Source organism: Alexandromys fortis, unplaced genomic scaffold (genome assembly GCF_014885135.2).
Source record: "Alexandromys fortis isolate MF-2015 unplaced genomic scaffold, M_Fortis_MF-2015_v1.1 scaffold_83, whole genome shotgun sequence".
NCBI classification, from domain to species: domain Eukaryota; kingdom Metazoa; phylum Chordata; class Mammalia; order Rodentia; family Cricetidae; genus Alexandromys; species Alexandromys fortis.
This window is the reverse complement of record NW_026068001.1, coordinates 7039931-7046260: the sequence shown is the minus strand read 5'-3', so window position 1 is coordinate 7046260 and position 6330 is coordinate 7039931.

Here is a 6330-nt window from a genome sequence, read left to right as displayed (position 1 = left end):
CCACAGGATTCCCCGAGTCCCACCTAATGTTTGGCTGTGGGTCTCTGCATCTGCTCTCATCAGTTCCCGGATGAAGCCTCTCTGATGACAGTTGGGCACCAATCTGTAGTATAGAAGAATATCATTAGGAGTCATTTCGTTTTTTTTTTTTTATTTGCCAGTTGTGTTTGGTTCTTTCCTAGGTCTCTGGGCTCTCACACCTCTCGGTCCTGGCTCTCAGGGGTGACTCCCTCTCATGCTGTGGGTCTCAAGCTGGGCCAGTCATTGGTTGTCACCCACAATTTCTGTGCCATCTTTACCCCAGTACATTCTGTAAGCAGGACAAACTGTAGGTCAAAGGTTCCCTCCACTGGAGGCCTTGCCTGGTTACAGGAGCTGGCCAGTTCAGGCTCCATATCCCGCTTTGCTAGAGGTCTTAGCTAGGGTCACCCTCATAGATTCCTGGGAGTTTCCACTGCCCTAGGTGTCTAGCCACTCCCCAAGATGCCCTCCAGGTACCAGCTGTCTCTCCTACTCTCTCCCTCCATCTTTCCCCACCTGATCCCTCCTGTTCCCATTACATCATGTATTTTTTAAATAAAGAGTTTTAGGGCTGAGCGTTTGCCTAGCAAATGCAAGCCTTTGGTTCCATCCCCAGTACCCATGAAAACTTTTTTAAAGTCAAAATTCTGTTCGTATGTATCTTCCTGAGATGGGTCATCTCACGGGGGAAAGTTAAGCTTTTATTTCTGATGCAAAGAGTAGTTGTTAGGAGTGAGCACTACTACCTCTACAACAGTGAATATGCCACCCCAAAATGTGCCACTCAGCCATAGGGATTCCTTTCTAAAGGCACCCAGCACACAGCAGATTCATTTCTTCAGAAAAACAGACGAACTTCCTCATAGAAACAAACAATTTTCAGTGGAGAGAATTCTGCGCACACAGGTCTCCCACTGACTGACTTTCTACAATTGCCTCTCTTTGTCCAACCTAATACAAAAGGCTATCAGTCCTGCCACCTCCTCGGTTATGTAAATCTCTTACAAGTTCCTACGCTTTTCTCCTGTTACTCTCTTGTGTCAACTTAAGTCTTAGGTCCAGCTGGGAGCCTATTTGGTGAGCAATAAACACGCCCCTCCCCTGCAATAGGACCCTCCAAAGTGGGCCCTGAGCAGAAAGGAAAAGTGCAGCATCTGCTGGGTTCACAGTTGACCTGACGGCCAGGGGGCTGTGGGCCTGTGCAAAAGGCAAAGGCAATATATGCAAGATATTGAGAGGAGGCAGTGGTTCCACAGAGGTGGAGCACAATTGATCTTTTGCCATTTATACTGAGGGACCCCAGCTAGGAGACCATACAAGGGGGCACTGGACAGCTGGGGCAAACTGAGACACAACACACCAAACGACCATCGGACCATCGTCATCCTATAGCTCCTGGCGGGGGTGAGAGGAGTGTCCCACCTTTGGCCGCTATACACACCTGAGAGAAACAGTAAAAAATGAGAGATTCGAATAAGGGCCACAGATGGCTGGAAAATTGCTTTTAGCACTGACTGAAAATAGCAGAGCCGATATAACGGCCTATTGTTTTATTCATCCAGCCTCATGAGGCACAATGCTATTTATTCCCTCTGGTAGAAACGATGAGCGAATATTTCAAGGAACTCAGCATGGAAGATGGCAAAAAAGAGATGTTTCCTAAAATACTCAACTCTGTCCCATTTTTATAGACACAAATTCAGAAACAGTTCCATGTTTTAAAAACAACAACCCCCCCAAAACAAAACAAAACAAAGCAAAACCCTTGACCAGCATTCCAGGGCAAATTTAGTGAAATACATTTCTGATGTTTGATGTCTGAAATTAGGAGAGGAAAACTCTTAGAAAGTGAAATGTCATTATAATGCTTGATTCTAGGAAGACTCATCAAGAGGTGGTAGCACTCAAGGGTTAAATATTTAATGAGGAGACATTTACAATGTCTCAAAGTATCTTCCCACAAATTACTTATTAATTGCAAAGGGGGAACCCCTGACTTTCCAGGGGAGAAAGCTGGCAACCACAACCTTAACATCATAAAGAGCCAGAGACGGCGTGCTTCCTAATACAATGCCCTGGAGGTACAACATCTCTTCTATTGTGTGCCTGCCAAAAATGAACACCCTCAAGATAGCTGTCATAGTCAGTTTGAGATGCTATAATGAAATTCCTTAGCCTGGGTAATTTTTAAATAACAGAAATATATTCCACGCAGTTCTGGAAGCCAGGAGGTCTAAAATTTAAGCATTTGGGAAATTCAGCATTTGGCGAGGTTTCTCTGCTTCTAAGAATTCCCCATGAGCCAAGCCTCTGGCAGGCCTGTGAACAATTTTGATTAGGTTAGCAGAAGTGGAAGGACCCACCCTCAACACGGGCAGCACTTTCCAGTGGCCCAGACAGAAAAGTCAGAGGGAAAAATCTTTGGCGTTTTGCCTGCTCGCCTTTGCTGTTGAGTGCCCTGCCACCATCCGCCAGTGATAGCAGAGCCTAGTTTCTTCAGCCTTCTGACTTGAACTGAAGACCAGAAACTCAGGGTATGCTCCAGGCCAGACTGGAGCTGTTTAGTCGTCTAGCTTCCTGCATGGAGCAGCTACCGGGTTCCTAGACTCTCTCCTGTGTGAACACAGCCACTGGTGGACTACCCAGACTATACTGAAAAGTTTCTGTGTCCCAATAAATCTCACTGCCAATGCAATAATCAAAAACAGACCAAATCAAACTGAATTAGAGAAAGTCCAGGTTTAATGGATACCATTTCTCCTGTGTGGCCTTCCAGTCTCCCAGAGAGGAGCAGGGGAAAAAAGATTGGAAAATCATGAGTTTGTTCTCTGGGGAGGCAGTTTAAATACACTGTGGGAGTAGTCTGGAGCATCTCTGGGGAGGGGTCAATGTTTGGCAGGCTTTCTTGGAGGTGGACTCTGGACTGAGGCAACTCCCAGACTCTTTGGATATATGGATACCAGGGGCTGAGGTGAAGCTTCCACCCAAACATCCCAGACTCTTTGGGTATAGGGGTGCTGGCCCAAGTCTGGCTACTTCCTGCAGGCATGGGACAACGTGGGAGTGGGAAGAGTTGGGAGTTGATGGGTTCACACTCAGCAGGAGGTGTGACTAGAGAAACATCTGGTTAACTGCCATCCTGGAGACCTCAGGCATCTGTTCCTTGAGGGAGATGAGAAGGCAGGTGGCTAGGAGAAAAGATATATTGTTATTATCGGCCCTATGAATGGGGCTAGCCATGGGAAGAGTCATTAACTGCCAGAAAGAACGGGACAGAGAAGTGCCCTGGTTGTACAGAGAATAAGTGAGACGAGAGCAGATATGCCCTTTAAACCAGATTTTAGTTGTTGGGTAGGTGTCCATTTGAGCCAGGAGAGGTGGTACCAATGCTGAAGTTCCAGGAGCTAGTGTAGGTTCTGGCATTATCTAGAAGGCCCTCTGTAAGCTGGTCTTGGCCCAGACAGCAGGAGTGGCCTGCAAAATATGCTTGAAAATGGGCAGAGTTAAAATAGGATCTGGAGATTGTTTTTATCAGACCAGATTTCTTGATACAGCAGGACTTTTTTTTTTCCAATGGAAGAATGGATGAAGAAAGTATGGAATATATACATATTAGAGTACTACTCAGCAGTAAAAAACAAGGACTTCTTGAAGTTTGCAGGCAAATGGATGGAAATAGAAAACACTATCCTGAGTGAGGTAAGCCAGACCCAAAAAGAGGAACATGGGATGTACTCACTCATATTTGGTTTCTAGCCATAAGTAAAGGACATTGAGCCTATAATTCGCGATCCTAGAGAAGCTAAATAAGAAGGTGAACCCAAAGAAAATCATATAGGCATCCTCCTGAATATTAACCTTCATCAGGCGATGAAAGGAGACAGAGACCCACATTGGAGCACCGGACTGAAATCTCAAGGTCCAAATCAGGCGCAGAAGGAGAGCGAGCACGAGCAAGGAACTCAGGACCGCGAGGGGTTCACCCACACACTGAGACAATGGGGATGTTCTATCGGGAACTCACTAAAGGCCAGCTGGCCTGGGTCTGAAAAAGCATGGGATAAAACCGGTCTCGCTGAACATAGCGGACAATGAGGACTACTGAGACCTCAAGAACAATGGCAATGGGTTTTTGATCCTACTGCACCTATTGGTTTCGTGGGAGCCTAGGCAGTTTCGTGGATGCTCACCTTACTAGACCTGGATGGAGGTGGGTGGTCCTTGGACTTCCCACAGGTCAGGGAACCCTGATTGCTCTTTGGGCTGATGAAGGAGAGGGACTTGACTGGAGGAGGGGGAGCGAAATGGGAGGCGGTGGCGGGGAAGAGACAGAAATCTTTAATAAGTAAATAAATAAATAAATAAATAAATAAATAATAAATAAATAAGGAACCTGCAGGTATCTGTAAGACAACTGGAACAGATTTACGCCTTGATGTCATAGCAAAAGGCTATGGCTTTAGGTTAAAAGGCATGAACATTTTAGAAGACAATTAAAGGAAATTGGAAACTCTGAAGATACACCTAAAACCTGTTAATCCTGGACTATGAAGCCTATATTGTTTTACAGGAAACTTAGCAAATAAAGTGATGAACTACCAGTACCCTAAGTCATCAAATGCCCTCAGGCAGATCTGGGAGGGATAAATAAAGGAGCAGAAGTGCTTTTTTAGTACCCAGACAATTCCAAGTCTCTCCATAGTTTTTGGCAAACACCAGTAATTGCCTTTAACTGCTGAGCCCAGGAGGCCTGGCGGATTTTCCTGTGTGGGTAGGGTTCAGTCTACCTGTCTTGGCAGGGTGAGATGATTGATCCCCTGGTGTAGTGTCCAGGAAGCTGAAGAGGTAAAAGACAGCTTTCTACTGTGTGGGTGGCTTTGCCATATTCAAAGGCAAGCCTCTAAGCAGAAGGTCTTCTGCAACCATGCATGCATAGGAGCTAGCATGTCTCTGTCATAAGATCTTTGGTTAAATCCCATACTCTCAAATCTGTATAGGCACTTGAGAATCAGGGTACCATTACCTGCTAGGTATATATAAATTAGACATGTAAGTTAAATTTAGACATATAGCTCACCCAATCAGTTATAGCTTATCAGTGTTAGTGAAGGCAAGAAGATTAGAAGGAATATTTTATTAAGTCAAAACATATTGGAGGCAGATTATCTCCTTGGTAGAGCCAGCACCCGTGGGTACTCTTACCAAAGATGGCGCTGAGGTTTTTACTTTGACCTCAACCAAAAGGGCAGCTATCCACCTTTGTATGTTTTCCAGAGCTGTTGTAATCTGGAGTTATACGTTTTACAGATTTTTTTTAAAAAAATTTATTTATTATGTATACAATATTCTGTCTGTGTGTGTGCCTGCAGGCCAGAAGAGGGCACCAGACCTCATTACAGATGGTTGTGAGCCACCATGTGATTGCTGGGAATTGAACTCAGGACTTCTGGAAGAGCAGCCAGTGCTCTTAATCTCTGAACCATCTCTCCAGCCCACGTTTTACAGATTTTAAAACAAACATACACACACAGACATAAAACAAGAATACTGTGGCCACATTTTATATATATATAAACAGACAGACATAACTTTTTCCAGGAAACTCAGCTGACCAACTTAAAATCCTGGTGTAGGCTGCAGAAGCCAGAAAGCACACAGGTGGTCCCACTGAGGGCCGGATCAACAGATGCTGTAAGGGGAACAGAAACTAAGAATGGAACACCTGTGCAGCTCAGAGTGGGAGGGCAGGGGGAACGGGAGGATCCCGGCATGACCAGATCACATGCCAGGAATGCAGACAAACAGCAAGCAGTGAGAAGCAGGGAAAGGGTTTGGGGAGGGGGAGCACAGCATCCAGAAACCATGGGCATATGGGGACTTATTTACTTGTTTACATGCTGGTAAAAATTTGAGGCATTAAGGACATATGGTGTTAGATAGCGCCAATTTAAAAAGATTTTGTAAAAGGCAGCCCAAGGGCATTTGAAAATTAGGCCTCGAATTCTAGGTACCCATTTCGTAAGTCTATGCCAAACCCAATGCCTAACGCAATGCATTCACTGTGGTAGATTTTGGGTCAAAATCAGAGGGGTATGAGAAATACCCTTAACAGGACATCTGATAAAGGAATCCTACAGGGACAAGGCAGGCCCTTGTCCCAGTCAGGTTGGGCACCGGTATGGCCATGTCTTCCACAGGACAGCCTGGAAATCGTATGATGCCCTGGGCCTCTAAAGGCAATGACTTGGAAATTGAAACTTACCCAGAGGAAGCCGATCTTAGCCTGACAGAGAGCAGGTACGAGGGAGG